The sequence below is a fragment of the Bos javanicus genome, chromosome 16, assembly GCF_032452875.1.
Source record: "Bos javanicus breed banteng chromosome 16, ARS-OSU_banteng_1.0, whole genome shotgun sequence".
Taxonomy (NCBI): Eukaryota; Metazoa; Chordata; class Mammalia; order Artiodactyla; family Bovidae; genus Bos; species Bos javanicus.
Window position 1 is genome coordinate 31726044 of NC_083883.1, and position 22075 is coordinate 31748118.

Genomic DNA, 22075 nt, shown 5'->3' on the forward strand with positions numbered 1-22075 from the left:
AATGAAAAGAGTATTACTTTTTCTGCTTTATCACTATGCTAATTAACAGCCAAGAGTGTTCACTGTTAGCTGTGAAAGCTCACCCTCAAAAGAGTGTGCTTTCTTTCCTCAAGAGAGAGTAACATGTTCTATTATTTCTTACTAATGGATTTAAGTTTGCCATTGAGTTCATTTAGTTTAGCGGTGGTGGTTTCAGCAATGGAAACTCTTTTGAGGCGGAAAAATTATTGGAATCCATTTCTTGATTTAGTGAATTCTAAATAGAATGAAGATATAATCGTTTCTGATTTAAAAAGGATTTCCTAAATTGCCTAAAAATTTGGTTTAATGTTTCAAGTCACTCAAATCTTAGATTAGGAATATAAAATAGGTGTAAGTTAATATTTCATTATGGTCTCTTGGCAGTGGTTATTCTGAGTGCTCTTTTTGTAAGTGATTCTTGGCTTTGTTTAGGCTCAGAGAGACAGAATGCACTGGTTGATTCTTGATGTCTACCCTGGGACAGGGATAAAGGGATCAATATGTCCTGCACTATTATCATATGTTTGCTTTCCTTACTTGGCCATACTGTGTGTTTTGATCTGTTTAAATATTTTATCAATATTTTAAAATATTGATATATTTTAATAATAAGCAAAATTTTACATTTGAGGGTGATTTTTGTTAATTTTACAATTTATAACACACATCCAGTGACATATTTATCCTGTGAATATATTTAAAATATGTTTTATATTATAATCTGCTTATTTTCTAAGTATTTCAATGTAGTTAGTATGATGGCTATAGATTTATTTTTGTTTTTCCCAAGTGTATTTTTATTCTTTAGAGTATGTTCTTATGATTTTCTGGTACTATCATCTTAGCATTACATTCTGGTTTGTCTGTAATTTTAAATTGATTTCAGAATATAAGGATTGCTTATGATACATCTGAGAGGTTTCATATATATGTATTTCATATGCTTCTGAAAATTACAACCTATAGTAGTGCTCTGTATACAGCACACACAAGCTCTTTTGAGTTTTTACCTACTATACAAAGTATAGTAGCTTTTACCTACTCTGCAAAGTAACACCTACTGAAAGATAAAAATATACCTATGATGACTATAACTTTGTTCCTAGTGTCCCCTGTTGTTGGGAAATGTTCAAGTGCTAATTGCTGGAGTTATTAGTGTTCATAATACCTGTTTTAAAATGGTTTGCATTGTTCCATGTAAAATGTGAATTACTATCTTATTTCTCTGCTTTCTTTTAAAATAGTTTTAATCTTATGAATCTTACAATGAACTTTTCTCCATATTGTTTGGAGAGGGCGAAATTCTGTCATTACAATTAACCAGGAAAAATTTTAATAATATGCTTTCCTTCTCCCCACAAAATTATATTTGTTATTGCTGCAAAAGTAAAACATTTCATCTTTGTAATTTATGAGGGAATTGAACTCAATCTGTGATTTCTGTCTTAAAGTTTAGGTTAATATATATAAACCTATACTTTAACCATAATCAGAGGAAAGCAGCATTGACTTATGGCTCCTGAACTTCCTTGTAAAAGTTTTGTTTATATTTTATAGATTGTAGTTATTTTTCTGCTTATAAATTTGTCCTTAAAAGAGAAAACTCTTCTCCCTCTCCCCTCCTCCTCTCCATCCCTCCTTCCTGTCCTTCACTTTTTTTTAAAGAGTAGATTAGTATTAAATTAAGCTCATCAGTGTCCTGCAAAGCTTAGGGATGACCCACTAAGTTTATAACTTTGCAAGTGTGTGATGATGTAGATCATGACAAATGCATTGCAAGTGGGTGGAGAATGCTGGTCAGGAAATTTTATCCCCAGCTACTGCCCTCTCCCTGTCTTGCTGGGAAAAAGAATTAATGAAAGAGCAGAAATGGGCAGTACAGGGAGGTTTGCAACCGGTTGCTGCTTCTCTATGTGCAGTCTGGCAGCAGTGGTTCCATGCTGACCTGCATTTCTCAACATAAGGAACTAGCTTTGGAATTTATGCTTTAAAGAAAGCTGACTTTACCTGGCCTCAATAAAGAAAAGCCTGCTTTATGTTTTGCTTTTCCTCCCACTCATTTATATTTGTTTAGGTTCTCTGAACGTATTAGACACGCTAAGCTTATGTTTCGGTTCATCTGATTGTCATTTAAGACAGGAGGAATTCTGAGAGCTTTTTCAAATTGGTTTCTATCTTAATTTTTTATGAGGTTTTGATTATGGACTTTTCCAAACACACACATAAGTAGAGAGACAATTTTGATGAACCCTCATGTTTTCATCACTTGGCATCAGTAGTTTTCAAACTTGTTTTATTAATGTATCTGGTAGATTTCACACAGGTGTTCGTCGCCTTTACTTGGATTTCCAAACATTCCTTACAGTTGTTCTTTTGTTATCAGGCCTCTTGGCTTCCTGAGAGAGGTGTTTGTTAGTGAATTCATTGATCAAATTATTCAAGTTTTATTTTGTTTTTGTTTGGTGGTGAACTGTGTACAAAGCACTCTTGGGCCAAGGTTATAGAAATATGTGGCTAATCTAACTCTGAAAATTACGTTCCAAGGCAAAGAACCTCAGCAAGTCAAAAGTCTTTCTTGGGGATATGCACATATTTATCAAACTTGCACTACCTGGAAATGAAAGGGGTTGGTGGAGGATGAGAAGGTTCTTAATCCTAGGAACAAGTTTCTTCTCTGCTGAGCAGATAGCTTTTTCTAGTAGCAGCCCATGATTAATTCCTCAAAAGTTGGCAGTTTATATTTTGAACACTCTGGGGTTTTCTGTTGAAAAATAGTGTATATTTGTTTTGGGGCTATATTCTTGGTGCCTCTTGTGCTTCTGCTGCTCAAGACTTGGTTTTACTTAGAAAATTTATCCACCCCCACTCTCTCCCCTCACCCCCTTGCTCCACTTCATTACTCTGAAGACATTATAGTGTAGTCTTTTTCCAGTTATGTTTCCAAGTATCCCTGGTTTTTACCACTTCCTTATTAGCCGTACCAGCCCCCCATTCCCCCCACCCCCACAGAGCAACTGACAAATTGGGATTCAGAGGCTAGGAGTTTGCTGTATAAAATATCCTGTCCACTTAGGAATTTGTTGCCTGGTTGTAAAAATTAAGTGGGAAGGAGAAATTTTTCTAGGGTAAGAAATCAAGGAGAACTTCACATAGGAAGCAGAAATTAATGGCATGCATTTCAGAAGAGAAGATGGTGTTTGGAATCAATTAGAATGGTCTAGAAATACCTGTGGGGAGCAAGGGGGTACAGCTCCTCTAACCCCATGTGCTAAGAAAAATTCATTGGCTTCCTATAAAGGAGATTTGAAAAGGCAGTTGTTACCAGTGGAATACATGTTACAGTTATACACATTTTCAGTTAGTGATTACAATCAGAGTTGAATGAAAGCTTTGATGCTTAAAATGCGGTTTATTTTCAGTAGTAATAGAAATTAGAGAGGGTGGTAGTGCCTCCAGAATTTCTAAATAGGGTGGCTACAGAGTGATGATCTGGTTGGATGGAAAGGTGGGAGTGGTTTGCCTGTAGCTTTATTTGCTTCAGTTCAGTTCAGTTCAGTCACTCAGTCATGCCCGACTCTTTGCAACCCCATGAATCGCAGCACACCAGGCCTCCCTGTCCATCACCAACTCCTGGAGTTCACTCAGACTCACGTCCATCGAGTCAGTGATGCCATCCAGCCATCTCATCCTCTGTCGTCCCCTTCTCCTCCTGCCCCCAATCGCTCCCAGCATCAGAGTATTTTCCAATGAGTCAACTCTTCGCATGAGGTGGCCAAAGTAGTTAACGGTTTTTAAAAAAAATTTTAGGTTGTATGTTACTTGAGGGTGGGGCTGAATGGAAATTAAAGCATCAGGTATGAGGAAAGTGGTGGTTTACCACTGATGGTATTGAAGGTGGCCAAAGGATAGGAGATGGACTGCAGATATTTGTGAGAATAGTGATGGCATGTGATTATCTGTATCTTCATCAAAAATAGAGACCAGACTCATCTCTACTGGCTCTTTTTCAGATTGTTTGGAGAAGGGAAAATGTATGTTTTCATCTGTACACGCCCTTCCTCCTTCCCACTCCCCAGCTTTTTATTTTTTCCCACTTCTATTTTGAAGTAGAACTTCTGGTTTGATTTCAAAATGGATTTATATTGGCAAGACAACTCCTATGGTTCAATCTATTGATTGAGCTCTAAACATTTGCTACAAATATGCAGATAGTATGTACGCATAATCATGAATATAAGCTTTTAGAAGGGAGAAAATTACAATTAGAGGACAAATTTAAATGGGAGGCTGAGTAGTCGTGTTATGGTTAAGGCATTTTTTCAGACAAGTAAGTGAAATTCTGTCAACCTCGATTTCCTTATCTGTAAATGGGAATGATGATCATAATACTGGTGACTTAGTGGTTAAGAATCTCTCTGCCTATGCAGGAGACACAAGAGATACAAGTTCAGTCCCTGGGTTGGCAAGATCCTCTGGAGGAGGAAATGGCAATCCACTCCAGTATTCTTGCCTGGAAAATCCCATGGACAGAGGAGCCTGGCGGGCGACAGCCCATGGGGTCACAAAGAGTCAGACACAGCTGAGTGACTGAGCGCACAAATAGAAAACACAAAATATAATAATAAATACAGATTAAAGTGAGGATTAACCATAAAGTACTTAGAGTGTCTGATGCATGTTATTAATTTCTGCTAATACTGCCCCATTTTCCACCTTTATTTGTGTTCCAGTATGAAACAGGAGTGTAATCTGCAGCTGGCTGTAAATCAGAGTCACAGATACTTGCATACAGATGTGTCCGGTGCTGGTATCCCACACTCAGCATTACCTCTGTTGTTGAGAAGAAAATTTTGCAAACAGAGAGTAGTACCTTTCCCCTGGTAACTGGCTTCGTTTCAGCCCGTAGCTTTCATGGTCAAAAATCATTTACTGTGTCCTACATTCATCACAACGTCATGATTTCAGAGTAGTTCTTGGGATTTCATGGAGGAAATATAAAAGCAGGCTTTCTATGATGAATGAAATGTTTCTTATACATGAATCTTAAAAGGATGAAATGAAATTATGAGAGTTTTGTTAGTTGCCATGGCATAGTTTACTGAAATGACATGTATAGTATTTCCTCTATTCTATCCCCTCAAACGTACACTGGTAATTATTGGTAATGGTCTTTCTAAATTTAGTGTCAGTAGACTTAGTTTTAAGCTTATTTCCAATGCATAGAGTATATTTTTTAGAAATTATTGTACAGAGTTTTAAAAATATATACTTATTTTTTCCTGGACTTAGAACTTCCTTTTCTAAAAATGCCTTTGGTAGACTGATGAGAATGTGATAAGTTCTGAACAATAAAATAGAAAATGGACTAGTTGCGTAAAATGTTTCAAAGCCAGATATTAAATTGGAAGCAACAAGAATAAAAGTGACCTTTCTGACCACAAAACATGTCATTGTTATTGCTGCCAGAGCTCTACAAAGTACTTTTTAACTCGATAATATACAACTGCAACAGAATTTTTTGATTAGCAATTCCACATCTGTTTGAGAAGATGTTTTTTTTTTTTCTTTTAAACAAAATAATAGTTTTCCTGGTAGAACGTTCTTTTTATTCTTAAGGGTACATCTATGACCTCCTGATCTTGCCTTCCAGACTCATGCTATTAGTGGCCACTGATTTTGCAATATATACTGTGATTGCATAGATCTGAAAGTGAGAATTTTAGAAGGTTTTTTTTTGTATTATGATACTTAAAGTTTACATTCAGTTTCATTCTGAGTAAATTCTTTTTACAGGGAGAGATTTACTTTTTATTGGAAATGCAGTGAAGAATGGGTTAGGACAAGAATCTTACTAATTCAGAGGATGAAAATATGTAGTGATTTAATATTTTTAATCAAGATGTGTTAGAAATAAGACACAAACGGTAATATATTAAAGATCATATAGTTGCATTTGGTATATGCCATTTGAGTGTTAATAAATAGTCCCTGGTATTCTGCCATAACCTCATACTTTTAGCAAAGTATATAAGTCAGCATGGTGGAAAAAATTACTAAATAATCCCTTTTTGGATCTTTCTATTTGCTGAAGAATGGTGTACCTCAATAAAAAGGAAGAACAAATTTGTTTCTGATATATTCAGTTTTTAATCTTAAATTTTTCATCTAGTTAGCCCTCTCATTCTGGATGTAGGGTGCCTTAGTACTTCAGTGTTGCTGTTAGGTTAATTTGTGGGACAAATATGGCCTCTGTTGTTTGAAAGGTCAGGAGTGTGTGTGCATTTGCCACTTGAGGGTTTCGAGTTCATGCAGGACCCGATTTTAGAACCTTTTTGTTGATCAGCTCAGTTGGATTTCACTACTGTAGCATGCTTTAAAGTAGTAAAGAAAGCAATCTTTTGAATTAGTAACGTGATGGATTATCTAATTACAAAGTTTATATGAAATGGCAGTATGATAACTTTGACTGCATTACTAAATGATTCCAGTGACTGATCAGATGTGCCTGGATTCCATTAAGGAAAAATATGCCATTAAATATTTAATACTAAAAGCGAGCAGACACACCAGGATTGCTAACCTCTAATCACCAGGGTGCGTGTATCTCAACATTTGGAGGTAGCTGCTAGATAACACAGCTCTCTTGTCTTGCTCAGAACAGCTGTTAGAAGACTTAATTTTGGGGATTATACTTTTCTTCAGGTTTTAAGTAAAATGGGCAAACAGCCAACACACTTAACTGCATGTAGATCTTGGCATTCTAATTATGAGAAGCTGATGCATTTATGATTTATGTTGTTTTATACAATAGATTGACTCTCTGAGTAGATTCAAGAGACGATTACTCTCAAAAATGTTCTTCCAAGTGAAGTGACATTTGTAGGGCACTTGGGATTTCAAAACAAAACAAGTCATGTATTTTTAGTGATATTTATCTATTATATTCATTATTAACCATTCAGTTACTATTTCTCTTCATTTATGTATAAATAGCCTGTGATAAATGGATGTCTGTTTATCATAGTTAAGGACCAGATGCCAGCTAACTTCTGAAGTTCAGAAGGATAATTATTAAATTCTTAATCAACATTTTTATGTATACCTGCATTGCTCAAGGTTAATTATGAATATAAGGCCAATACTTTGATTAAAACTACTGATGGATGACAGTGTTTGCCAAGCCTTGTTGCCTTATCTATTTGAGTGTATAACTTGCCAATAATTCAGATAGAGGTAATATTTTTAAAATGATAATATGTCATTACGGAATGGCAGACTTTACTTTCATTGCTTTGCCTTTCCCTCTAGTGACAAAAACTCCTATTAGAGTACTGTGTCTCCCTACTAGAGTGTGACTTCTTAGAGCTAGCAATTACCAGGGAATTTTCATGGTACAAAAAATCCCTGGGAATCTTCATGGTACACAGTAGGCATTTAATTATTGACTGGGTCAAAGAATATATGAAAACTGTATGTTTTCTGTTTTATGGAGAATCCTTAGTTAAATATATTTAAAAATTATTACTGTAAATATATAAGACTAGATAAAAAAAGAACCTATATTATGGTAAAATTCAAGAAGTTCAGTTGATAGCTCAGAATCACAGAAGCTGCCATATTCATAAATTCTTCAGGAAATTATGAATCATTACATTAATTATTCTAGAATTCATCAAATTTTTTCTGCAAAAGTCCACATAGTAAATATTTTAGACTTTGTAGGCCAAGAGGCAAAAGTGAATTATTACTGGCAATTTGTAATGCACGGTGAGAGGGCTACTCATGGTCTCCATGGCAACTCCTTAACGCTTCCATTATAGTTGAAACCATCCATGGATAAAATATAAGTGAATTGGCATGGATGTCTTCCAATAAAACTTTGTTTACATACATAGAACATTGATTTTCATGTAACTTTACTTGTACTCAAATATTCTTCTTTTTATTTTTTCCCAACCTTTTACAAATGAAAGAAAACATTCTGGGCTTGCAGTCTATGCAGAAACAGGTGGTGGATCAGATTTGGTCCATGGGCCTTTGCTTGCCAATCTTTAAATTATTTTTTGTAAGCCAAAAGATTTGTGTGTGTGTGTGTGTGTGCACAATAGGAGATAGCACATGCTATCAAAACTTCTCTAATTAAAAAAAAGATAGGAAATATTTTATTTAAATTACTTTTAACAGTTACTTTTTAACATGCCATTGGTTCTACAGTTTTACATTCCCAGTGACATTTGTAAGCACAATGTGTATACAGTAATTATCTCTTGGATTTATTATTTTTTATCCCCAAAATATTTGATTGAATAAATTTAAGATGTTTTAATTAAATAATATAGTAGAAATGATGTAGTATATCACTAAGGATTAGGAAGAAAAAACTCTTAAATAGAAAAAAATTTATACTTTATTAACATTTATCATAAACTATCATTATTAGTTTTTTGTTTTTTTTTTAACTGCAGATGTTATAGTTTATTATATTGCCTTGAAAAGAAATGTAACAACACAGTTTTCTAGTAGAATTATTTTGGATGTATAACTCAGGTTTAGAAAATTTTTGTTTGAGTCTTCAGATCTTTTTCTTAGATTGTGGATATTACCTTCAGATTTTACTGTGCTTTGACTATTTGTGTTATGAATGAGATGGACCTCTTATGGGAGGAAAAAAAGCTTTAGGGGTATAACACTAATAGTAATGAAAAATTATGATATGATAAACTTCCGTTAAGTTTTATAGCAGGGAGAAATAGAGTGGTAGTTTTGAAGGCAGAAACTAGACATTGCTACATGATGTAGAAAATAAGGTGTTATGTTATAAAGGTAAGCAGGTAAGTGTGGGGATGGCTTCTGTAAGTCAGATGAAAAAATGTGGCCTGATCAGGAGAGAAAATAGCCCAATCGCTATCCGAAAGGATCAATTTTCATTAAATTTTTCTTCAGTACCTAGTGTTACATGTTAAAGATACATATTTAGATAGCTGTTCTTTGTACAGTATGACAAAGGAAGAACAGAAAGCCCTGTCATATTGGGCAGGCTGCCTATGACTCAGGACCTAGAAGAGCTTTGTCATTAGAGTGGTCCCAGCATGCATCAGGCTGCCTTGGCATGGCTTTGAGCTTCCTGTCCCTGCAAGTGTGTCGTTCCAGGTTAGAAGCTCATGTCAGGATGAGTTATCTCCATGAATAAGGTAAAGTGAAAGTGTTAGTCACTCAGTTGTGTCCAACTCTTTGCGACCCCATGGACTGTAGCCTGCCAGACTTCTCTGTCCCTGGAATTCTCCAGGCAAGAATACTGGAGTGGGTTGCCATTTCCTTCTCCAGGGCTCTTCCCAACCTAGTGATTGAACTCGGGTCTCCCACACTGCAGGCAGATGCTTTACCAACTGAGCCGCCAGGGAAGCCCCACAAATAAGGTAAAGCTTGATGATTTGTAAGATACTCTGTGTTTGTCCTCTTCATGGTGCATCATGGAAGAATGCAGTATACCTTCCCCATCCTCTCTACCCAAGTCCTGCTTATTCTTAAACATTTCAGCTCAAATCATTGATGAAATCCACATGACTAGGATCAATCCTTCCATGCTGTAAAATCAGTAGCCACTGGTATTTTCTATACCGATCATTTGACAACTGTGAATTTTCTCTCTCTTTATTAGCTGTATGTCTTCATTTCCTAAATTCCCAGCTAGATTGTAAACTTTGTGAGAATAGGGGTCATGTTACCCAGTTCCTTCCTTAAGCATCAGAGAACCATACAATTTTAGGCCTGAAAAGAAACTAGCCAGTTCCCTAGCTCCCCTGCTTCCTCTCCTCTACCTCTTTCCATGTTGCGGTTAAGAGAAGGTTGATAAAATAATCACCCTCTGCCAGGATGGATGCTAAAATTTAAGTCTTTGGAGCTCAGTCAAATGCTCCTTCTCCTATCTGATGCCTGAGTGTTCAAGAATTAGTTTCTAAGTTGAAGTAAAACTGTGATGGAGCAAACAATGTCACAAACAACTCTTCATCAGTATCTATTCCTTATATATTTTTTCTACCTTTATTGAGATGTAATTGACATATAGCATTGTATATGTTTAATATGTAGTGTGTTGCTTTGATATGCTTACATATTGCAGAATGATTCTTGACTGTAGGGTTAGCTAACACCTCCATCACGTCACATAATTATCTTTGTGTGTGTGTGGTGAGAACAGTTAAGATCTACTCATGTAGCAATTTTTAAATATAAAACAGTATTATCAGCTATAATCACCATGCTGTCCAATAGATTCTCAGAATTTGTTCATCTTATAGCTGGATATGTACCCTTTCACTGACATCTTCCCATTTCCCTGGGTCCACACTTCTCTATTCCTTATATTGAAAGTTATCAGTATAAAGCCAGGAAATTAAGAATAAGTTACACTGTAGGATTACTCTTATCAGCATTAGAAACTAGACTAGATTGTTTCTATAAGGATGAGTTTCAGTATCAGAGACTCTATCTGGCTATGTTTAAATGACAGTGACTTTCCAAACCATCTGGATGTATTCTGTCCAGATAACTGTTATGAACAGAGTATGCTGTATTAGATACTTGACAGTTTGTGGATTTGTCTTGTATTGCTCTTTTTTTTTTTTTTTTATCCCATACTTACTGGGAAGCCAGAGCGTATTAGGCAGAGGTTTTTGTCTTACATTAGTAGATCACAACGTACCCCAGTGTTCTTGCCTGGAGAATCCCAGGGACGGGGGAGCGTGGTGGGTTGCCGTCTATGGGGTTGCACAGAGTCAGACATGACTGAAGTGACTTAGCAGCAGCAGCAGCAGTAGATCACAGGACAATTGAAAGATTTATCACAAGTGGCCTAGTGCTCTAGTCACCCAATTTTATTTTTTATTTTAGTTTTTAACTCCTCAAAGTACTTTAACAAATATAATCACATTCATTGCTTATAACAACCTTCTGAGTTGCTATTATTCCTTTTGCAGATGATGGAATGCTTAAGGTCACATTGTTTTTAAATAAAGGTGCCAGAGATTTAACTTGAGTATCATGATTTTAGATTTTCCTCATCCCACCATACTGCATTCTGTGTTATGTTCTATATTAAAGGTCTAATTATGAACTACTCTAAGCCTTAGGAGCAAAACCAGAGTGGAAGAAATGGGAGTATATATCTGATAAGATGTCTGTCACTAATACCAAAGCACTGCTATAGTATTATTTAAATTAAATGTTTAAATTATTTAATTGGGATTCCTTCTGTTTCCATAGAGGTGGTGCCTCATGTCTTACACCTCTCTCCTTCATGTATTCAAATCTAGGTAAGTGATAGCACGAGGGGTCAGGGGAGGGGAGGTTTTTCCTATCAAATATTTCTGAGCTGATGCTGCCACAACTGTAGGTGAAAATAAAGATAACTGAAATGAAATTTGCACAGAGTTAAGATACTTTTTGAAATCTAGATTCCACAACCTTCAAGTACTGAATATTAAAACAGTAATCATTCAAGAGCCTTCAACTTGGTCTGTCTTGTTTTCAAGCCATTATTGGATGTGTTTTTTCTTGTAATTCTGTAAGTACTTACATGTATGGATTAAAATATTTTATAATACAATAGAATATATACAGTAAAGGATAAAATCATCTTTGGCTTCTTTGACAACTATTTTTCTGTTATGCCTTTAAAATTTATGACATGAGTGACATAGGCAAATAATGTAGAAATACTATGTTTTGAACAAATACTTGTCAATAAAAGCATTGGAACTACATATGACCAGATTTGACAATTAACATTTGGTTTTAGTTTTGATGCTATAGGAAAAGATTACCAAGGCCTCTGTTTATGCAGAGCTCTTTCATTAGGATCTGCTGAAATACAAACAGGATTAAAAATGCCCTTTACAGCATTTTCTTTCTTCCCCTCCTGCTCCTCATGGCTGGCGGTATTTTATTGAATTAACGGGACCAACCCAGCGTCTGAAGAGGCCCGTGTGACTTGCTGGGTGATGTCCTGGGGCCTGTTTCATCCTTCACAGCCTTTCATGGGCTCCTGGTGTTTCAGGTTTAGAGCGAAATTCGTAGCTATGTTGTTTTGGTGCCTCGGGAGTCTTTTGTAATAATAGGTGATTGTGGATTTTCTTGTTTTGTTTGTCCAAGAGTCCATAGAACAGTACCCACTTAAACCTCAAGAATGCAGATATTATGGTGTGATATTGTCCAAATTTTAGAAATCTTTGAATTGCCTTTTGTGGCGTGACCTGCCCCTGTTTTTCCTTCTATACCTCTTACCATTTTGTTTTAAAAAAATCATAATTTGTTCATCTTCTTTTTACCTGTTGAATGACAAACATTCTGCTGTCATGGCCTAACTTGCTGAGCCTTACTATTTCCTCTGATCTTCAATCTCATATTTTCTACTTAATAAAAACCTTTATTTGCATAATCTGTTTGAAGTTCAGATTCATCATGAACAGTACTTCAAAGTGTTGTCTTCTCCTTCTCCTCAATAGGATGGGCTTCTTCTCCACCTTTTCTGTCTTTGCTCTCGGCATGGCAGTCTCCTGAGTCAGCCACATCAGGAATATCCGAGATGCCTCTGAATGAATATTCCCTCTGTCTTGCCTTCTATATGCGCTGCTGATGCTGCTTCTGAAATATCTCTTAATTCTGTGTTTTTTTTTTTTTTCCTTTTCTCTCTTTATCTATTTTTTGCCTCTGGCCTAGTTAAGGTTCTTTTTAACCTGCCTACATGGCCTATCTAATCTTTTTTGCTTCTCCTTTCCTGGATCTCAACTCATTTTTGATATTGCCTTTAGAGATATATGGGCTTTCCTTTAGAGATATATGGGCTTTTCCTCAGCTGGTAAAGAATCTGTCTGCAATGCAGGAGACCTGGGTTCAATCCCTGGGTTGGGGGTTGGTAAGATCCCCTGGAGAAGGGAAAGGCTACCCACTCCAGTATTCTGGCCTGGAGAATTCCATGGACTGTATATCCATGCAGTCGCAAAGAGTCAGACACAACTGAGCAACTTTCAGTTCATTTCACTTCACTTATATATATATATATATATATATATATAAAACTAATCTGATCATTTGTATTCTCCTGCTTTAAAATGTTGATTTCCTACTGCCTATTATATAAAATCAAGGTTTTACAATATGGCACTTGAAGGCTTTGCAGGCCTCATTCCTTGCTCCTTTCCTGGAACTGGGTGACTGCTCGAACAGGCTGTAACTAGAGGGGTATAACCATTTCTTAGCACCTTGCATAGTAACTAGTAAGTTGCAAGGATTTAATCAACATGCTTTCTCTTTTACGTTGTTGCATTGTCACTGGCATCTTGCTTTTCCTTTTTCACATTATTGCATCGTCAATGTGTTTCTTCACACTTCCAAAGCCTGGTGATATCGGAAGCATTGCTGCTATGACAGTAGCAAATGAATGTAGGCAGGGCAGGTATGTCCTCTGGATGGGGAATTATTTTTGACAGGCTAAGCTATTTTGAGCCTGTTTGTAAAGCTGCCAGTAAATATGAGAACACACAAGGAGAGGTTATCAAAGTCAGTGTGACTAATCAGCAAAGCCTGGTTATGGCTGCAGGTGTGTGTGTGTGTGCGTGCGTGCACACATGTGTGTGTAGATGTGTAAACAAGGAGGTAGAAATCATTGTGTTCCTTTGGATCCTGAGGTAATGTGCTTCTACCTGTAAGTCATTCTGATTTGACAGAGGAAATTTAGCTTTGAATGCTAATAATCATCAGCAGTAGTTGAGTGGGCTTCTGCTTTGGAGAAGGAAATGGCAACCCACTCCAGTGTTCTTGCCTGAAGAATCCCAGGGATGGAGGAGCCTGGTGGGCTCCTTCTATGGGGTCTATCCCTTCTACGGGGTCGCACAGAGTCGGACACGACTGAAGCGACTTGGCAGCAGCAGCAGTAGCAGCAAGTTGGTTAATTAGAGAATTATAAGGATGTAATCAGATTTTGGAATTCCATTCCTAGAAGATATCTATGTGTGTTTGCTAATGGTTGTCAGGCAGGCTTCTAGCTTTTCTTTAGATACTTGCTAAACATAATTTTTCTATGCTGAAAATCTTTTCCTCATATCCCAGTGATCTTTAGATATTCTTTGTCACTTCTTACCTCCTCAAAGTCACTTAAGAGAAGCTTGCAAAGTCCTTTGAATTTTGTAGAAGCAAGGTGTTATGCTGTATAGTTAGAGTTATATCTCTTTCAGTTTACTGGGAGGGTATTTTCTACATGGCAAGCAATGTTTAGACTTAGATGATCTTGTTAATTGAAAGTTTCTTTTGAAAACAACTTCATGTTTTCAATTACAAAATAATATAGTGTCTTAGTGAGTGTGATAATTCACGTATATACTAATAGTTATCAGCATTAGTTGAATAGGATTCAAAGTACTTTAAACTCTTGCCATTTGTCATTTCCCTAACAGTAAAGATTCCTTTCCTAATTCCAACCTTTGTATGTACAGCTCTTTCCATTCTTCCTGGCAAATTGCTTTTCATTCTTCAAGGTTCACTTCAAATGCTCCCTTTTCTAGGAAGTCTTTTTCAACTTCCTTGGACATGTTCCATTATGACAGGAATGAGAAAGTAGAAGTACAAAAAAAGCAGATTAAAAAAATCTAAGAGCAGTAACGTTTATCCTTTCATCCCCACAGCCAGGAGCTGTTGTCAGGAGTTGGCCAGTTTATCACAAAAGGGCATAGTCAGAGGTTCCAGTCCATCAGGGTTGAACGGCTGCTCAAGATGACTGCGGTATCTCACATCCAGACACTTGGAAGTCTTTCCTCCCATTCTAATCATGTCATTTTCTCCTTTTTGATAGTTTTTATCTCTTATCATTCTGGTCCTCTGTGAAGAATCAAAGGATTCATGATTTTTTAAAAAGCAGATCTTAAAAAATTACCAATTTACTAGGGGCTTCCTTGGTGGCACAGACAGTGAAGAATCTGTGGGGAATGCAGGAGACCAGGGTTTGAACCCTGGATCGGGAAGATCACCTGGAGAATGGAATGGCAATCCACTCGTGTATTCTTGCCTGAAGAATTCAGTGGACAGAGGGGCCTTGCAGGCTACAGTCCATGGGGTCGCGAAGAATCGGACATGACTGAGTGACTAACATTGTCACTGTCGTATTTATAACAAAACGATAAGCATTAGGCATTAAGTGATAAAATAGGTATTAAATAGTATACTGTGTATTTTTTGAAAATATTGCTTATGAATAACTTCCATACATATCAAATTATGTGAAGTAGGAAAATTTGAAGATTAAGGAGGTTCTGAATCTTTTTGTGGAGGAAGATTTATTTTGGTAAACTTACTGCTCTATTTTTAAAACCTGGATTTCCATATGTGTCTAGTTTTCCCTGAGTCAGAGTACATTTGTGGTTGTTTGCCTTTTTTCCCCCCCCTCTTGCAGGAGCCAACTGTTTCCTTAATGGGCTTTACCAAGTTTGTGGGGGCCCATTTGCCCTTCTGTTTCTAGAATTGGTTGAATCTACTTGGCTAAATTGTGATTCATAGGAAGAGTGCTGTGAAATTTATCTTTTGGCCATGAGGCCATTTAGCAAGTGACTGACTTCCTCTTTTCCAAAACCTAATTAGTGTCCCTGGGAGCATTTCTATGCAAAATACCTATTCCACAGTTCTGTTTGCTGTCTTCTAAATGGAATTTCAAAGCCCAGTAACTTCAGCAGGTGTTCAGATTACAGTAGACACAGAGCACGAGAGAAAAAATAGCATTCTAAAACTTCCTTCCTGGTAAGTAGAGGAAATAAGGGTAGCAGTCACACTGCCATTTATCCTCATGCAGCCATTCAATTCACTTCTGATGTATTTGACATAGTGCTCGTTTTGGCTATTCTATTCCCTCTTGTGATAAACTGGCCAATCACTGAACTGACGCTTGACTGCTGCTGCTGCTGAGTCGCTTCAGTTTTGTCCGACTCTGTGCGACCCCATAGACGGCAGCCCACCAGGCTCCTCCGTCCCTGGGAGTCTCCAGGCAAGAATACTGGAGTGGGTTGCCATTTCCTTCTCCACATGCTTGACTGGAGTCGTATAATAATCCAAGTGCCTGTTCTGATGTTTTTATCTGCATATATTTTATACTTCGACGTTTCCACTTATGTCATCATTTCATATGTTTACTAGAATATGAGTCCATTCTGTGAAATGGAAAGCCCATGAAGAGCCTGTAGGCCTATACTTGCAAATATTTTTGTTTGTCTGTTTTGTTTTGGCCCGTTGCCTGGCTTATAAGATCTTAGTTACCCAGCCAGGAATCAAACCCAGGCACATAACAGTGAAAGTATCTAGTCTTAACCACTGGACTGCCAGGGAATTCTCAACATTCAGTGTTTTTGAACAATTAAAAATATACACTGATGTTAGAAATAACTTTGTTCTGTTATATAAATATAGAATGAGTGCTGTAAAAAATTTTTAGTGTGATTAAGCTTTTAAAATTTTAACGCAAGGAAGTAGTTTTACATTTTTGTGGATGAATCCTAGATTGGATGCTTGTTTTGATGTTGGTTTTTAGAATATTGACATTGTAGTCCTTTTCATCTTTATTTTCACTGACAGCAGAATCCCAAGTATAAGAAAATGTGATTAATTCTTTCACATTGAAGCCATTTAATTGTTCTTTGCCTAACAGCTGCTTTTTATTCAGTACATTGAACATAAAATTCTAGAGTGCCTTTGTGCAATCATAAATTTTAAATGTGAGCCATTCTTCCTCTGAAGGCTCATATGCTGTTGTTGCTTTGATTTGTCAGTTTGGTAGGCTCTTTTGCTAGAGATTGCTATTGCAGTTGGCCAGGAGGGCATTCTTCTGGGACTAAACTCTTTCTCCAGCTTTGTGTGTCACTATGGTATTTATTAGTATTATGTACCGGCAAAAAGATAGGTGGGAGAAACATCAACAACTTCAGATATACAGATGATACACTCTAATGGCAGAAAACAAAGAGAAACTAAAGAGCCTCTTGATGAGGGTCAAGGAGGAGAGTGAAAGAGCTGGCTTAAAACTAAATATTAAAAAAGCTAAGATCATGCATCCGGCCCCATTACTTCATGGCAAATAGAAAGGGAAAAGGTGGAAGTAGTGACAGATTTCCTCTTCTTGGACTCTAAAATCACTGCAGATGGTAACTGCAGCCATGAAGTCAGAAGACAGTTGCTTCTTGGCAGAAGAGCGATGATAAACCTAGACAGCGTGTTGAGAAGCAGAGACACTACTCTGCTGGCAAAGGTCCGTATAGTCAAGGCTATGGTCTTCCCAGTAGTCACATACGGTTTTAAGAGTTGGACTGTAAAAAAGGGCAGAATGCCAAAGAATTGATGCCTTCCAACTGTGGTGCTGGAGAAGACTCCTGCGAGTCTCTTGGACAACAAGGAGATCAAACCAGTCAACCTTAAGGGAAATCAACTCTAAATACTCATTGGAAGGACTGATGCTGAAGCTGAAGCTTCAGTATTGTGGTCATCTGATGCAAACAGCTGACTCATTGGAAAAGTCCCTGATGCTGGGAAAGATTGAGGGCAGAAGGAGAAGAGGGCGTCACAGGATGAGATGGCTGGATGGCATCACCGTGCAGTGGACATGAACTTGGGCATACTTTGGGAGATGGTGAGGGACAGGGAAGCCTGGCGTGCTGCAGCCCATGGGGTCACAAAGAGTCGGACACAACTGGGTGACTGAACAATAACAACTAGCCATAATGAAGTGAGGGAAAATTGGTTTGACTTGTCATTCCTAAGCTTCTTTTATTTCTAGAACAAATTGGTGAAGTGGAGAAGTAGGGTCACAACAAAGTGGTGACTTGGATATTTTGGGTCAGAAAGAAACAGCTTAATACATTTTAGCTCAACAAATGTATGTTGTCTCTGTTTATACCACTATGTGGAAAAAGAAGGGTAATTAAGACTTCATTTCTGCCTCGTCTGTTAGGAGACATTAAAAAAGTCTATAAATAACTTATATATTTATATTGGAAGTTCCTTGCGTAGATTAAAGACTATGTCTTAATCTTCTTTTTTAAAAAAAATTTGCATGCCAAATTCAGCACACTATAGTTGCTCAGGATATTCTCTGGTGTACTATCATATTGTGTATAATGACTGTAGTAGTCCTGAGATGGACATCTGGTGTGGGGGATCATTTGATTTGGGCCTTTAAGGAAAGGTGCTGTAGGTGCAAGAGACAATTCTGACTTCCCAGAATTTAGCAGCCACTGTTGCCCACACAAGTTAGTGTGGGCCCTGCAGCTAAGAATTAGGCTGCTACAACCCTGGATGCCAAAGGAATAAGCATTCCAAGGAGATTTTCCCCCCTGCCCCCCGAGGAGATTTCTTTCTCTCTCTCTTTTTTTTTTAAATAGCTTTACTGAGGTATAATTGACATACAACAAGGAGATTTTTGCTGCTGATTTAAGTTTAATGAATCTGACTATTTTGTGTCAGAAGCAGATAATTTAAGATTTTCCTCGAAGCCTATACCTGCGGCTGTCCCAGTGAGTCTCTCTTCCCTATGTGAGCCTTCCATATGCCACTGGCTCTTCCTCGTCCTGATGGGATTCCCTTGATTCATGACAACTTTGTTTTCACGTGGGAAGTTTGGCGGTAGACTGTTGTTATTTTGAGTTTGTTTTTCAAAATAAACTGAGAAAGATGTTTTAAATGACATGAAGAAAAAAGAGTAGCTTAGGTGTCTCAGGAACCTTGATGATCTCAGGTGGTTGGGACCCATGAAAGAAGACAGTTTCAAAAAGGAGATGGCCAACATACATGAAAGGGGGAAGATGTTAAGGGGAATAAAGTCAGCATTGAATTTAGCAATTAGAAATTCACTGGTATTTTTTAAAAAATCTTATTTTTTTAAGGGTAGGAAGCAAGATTTATTTATTTTGACCATGCCATACAGCACGTGAGATACTGAGTTTCCTGACCAGGGATCGCACCCATGCTCCCTGCATTGGGAATGCAGAGTCTTAACCACTGGGCCACCAGGAAAGTCCCTCCCTGGTGCTGTTTTTATATGTTGTGTGGACTGAAACTGTGAAGACTTTCATTTTTTTTTTTTTACTTCAGAATAAAACCAAATACCTAATCAGTCTTATTTCTTATTCTTATTCATTAAGAGGAACTAAAGAACCTCTTGATGAAGGTGAAAGAAGAGAGTGAAAAAAACTGGCATAAAACTCAGCATCCAAAAAACTAAGATCATGTCATCCAGTCCCATCACTTCATGGCAAATAGATGGGGAAACAGTGACAGACTTTATTTTCTTGGGCTTCAAAATCACTGCAGAGGGTGACTGCAGTCATAAAATTAAAAAGATGCTTTCTCCTTAGAAGAAAAGCTGTGACAAACCTAGACAGTGTATTAAAAAGCAGAGACATTACTTTGTGGACAAAGGTCTGTGTAGTAAAAGCTATGGTTTTTCCAGTAGTCATGTATGGATGTGAGAGTTGGACCATAAAGAAAGCTGAGTGCTGAAGAATTGGTGCTTCAAATTGTGGTGTTGGAGAAGACTCTTGAGAGTCCCTTGGACTGCAAGGAGATCAAACCAGTCAATCCCTAAAGGAAATCAACTCTGAATAATCATTGGAAGGATTGATATTGAAGCTGAAGCTCCGATACTTTGACCACCTGATGCAAAGAGCCGATTCATTCGAAAAGACCCTGATACTGGGAGAGATTGAGGGCAGGAGGAGAAGGGAGCAACAGAGGATAAGATGGTTGGATGTATCACTGACTCAATAGAAATGAGTTTGAACAAACTCATTTAGGGAGATAGTGAAAGCCAGAGAAGCCTGGCATGCTGCAATCCATGGGGTCACATAGAGTTGAACACAACTTAACAACTGAACAACAACAGCCAAAATGATAAGATGTTTCTTAGGATGCCCCTAATGAAAAACTGAGTTATTCTTTTTCATTCTTAGGAAAAAATGCCTTGCTTCTACCATATTTGAATTCAGAATTACTCCTAGCTAAATTGGTATGTTAATCCATTGTTCTGAAAAATCAGCGAGTATCTTTTGAAGTATTTTGTGGAGGGCTGCAGAGTCATGGTGATTTAGGATTTTGCAAACTTGATTACTGTGTTATGTTCTATAGTGAAAATATGCAGCATGAAGAAAGAAGTCAAAATGGTCTTATCTGAGCAATCATTTGCTTTAGTCAATCCTTTGTAAAGCATCATTTTTACAATATTAACCTGAAAAGTAGTGCACAAATGTTAATTTTGGGGATTACTTATACCTTACTAAGTTGGACGTGTAGGTTTATTTTAATGTATGTTGTGATCACTTAAGTATTGTATAAAGGTACTAACTAAAGTGATTATGTATTGAAAAGCTGTACCTGTTAATGGCTCTATCATGCTGTTGAGTATTCACTCACCAGCAGGTGATGTAGGAAATATAAACCAAATTGTGCTATTTTGAATAGGCATCTGCTTGAATAGCAGAAATGTTCATATTTGTATATAGAGAATATACTTTTATTCATGAGCATTAAAACAATAAAATATATCTGTCTCTGTGTAAGTTTTTGGAGGAACATGATGGTGCAAATAAAGCTTGAAGATACAGTCTCTTGAATGTTTTTAACTCCACTCAGAAATACATTTTGCAGTGCCCTTGGGAAGCTTCCCAAAATCAGTGGTGTCAGCGCCTGGCTTACTTACCAAGTCTAGGTCTTCCCAGGCTTGAAGGGAATAAAGACTTTCATAGCCTGGTTTGTCATGGTTGAATGCTGCCAGTAGGTATCGGTAGCATATTCAAGAGGAGGGTGGAGCTCTTAAACATCGTACTTGCTTTTAAGGCAAGATTATAGTTGAAAAATCATAGGACAAACTAACTTTGTATACTTATGAAAAGGGGCCTTAAAGTATTTTTGGCTCTTTCATATTAGATTTTATGATTAAAAATTCTGTGGTAATCAATAATAGTCAAACTTCAGTTAGCATTTTCCTTCTACATGTGACTCTGGAAGCTTATATGTTAATTTCAAATTATCTTTTTCAAATGGTTTTATTTCCTTTATCATCTCTCTTTAATATTCATTTCTTAATATCTTTATGAGAAAGTAGCTGTTATCTGCATATTATAAAATGGAGGCAATCTGACTTGACCATTAAATTTTTTTCAAATGTAATAAAGCTGTGAAATTACTATGACCCCTAATATTTTATGTTAGAAGGACAATTTGTTCTATATTGAAGATAACAAGGAAACTCTTATGCTGTGGCTTGTGCTGAAATGAGGTTTTGTATAATTCTATGAAATTGTTGTTTGAGTTTATCTTATTTCTTGGGGCAGTTTTGTACCTTATAAGATTTTATTATTTTTATTATTATTATTTTGTAATCAAATGTGAAATGGAATGTTTAATCATTGTTTTTCTAAATGAAGTCTGTGCTCCTCCTCAAAAGGTGAACTGTGAACCCTTTTGGACTCAGCAGTTATTGTGAGAGATTTAGAACACTTATGAAAGCTTGAAGCAACCTCTGGAAAAGTGAATTATTGTATTTTTGTAAATCTATACTTATTTCTTACTTCAAATAATTGTATCAAAAGTTATCTCACATTTCATGTGTGTATTGTAGAGATGTAAGACCAAGAGGGTGTATGCTAATAGTTCTGGGTTGAGCAGTCAGGCTGTGCTCAGTGATGGAGCTTAGGAATATAATTATTTTCAACCAAGATGAAAGTTTCATATCTCATGGGTAGCTTTAACATAAACGAACAAGTCACAACCCAGAGAGATTTACCAGTGGACTATTCTTACATTATTTCTGATACAGATTTATTAATTTGTAGCCAAGGGCTCAAAAGCAACAGAGGCATTGACAGAACGTTAAGTTCAAGCTAATGTTATAGGTCTCTACACTGATCATGCTGTAAAATAGTCTTTTTAAGGTCATGATGACTGTGACTAATTAAGAATGCTGGGGGTTCAGAGAATACTCCCATTCCAGCAGCATGGGTGGGTGGGTGGTTGGGTGGTTGGGTGGTTG

The 22075-nt window shown here is 37.0% G+C and overlaps 1 protein-coding gene across 3 annotated transcripts in view; it reads left to right on the forward strand.

Annotated features, from left to right (window-relative positions):
- Window positions 1–22075, forward strand: part of SMYD3 (SET and MYND domain containing 3) — a 746369-nt gene that overhangs the window by 192219 nt on the left and 532075 nt on the right. The window lies entirely within an intron of this gene.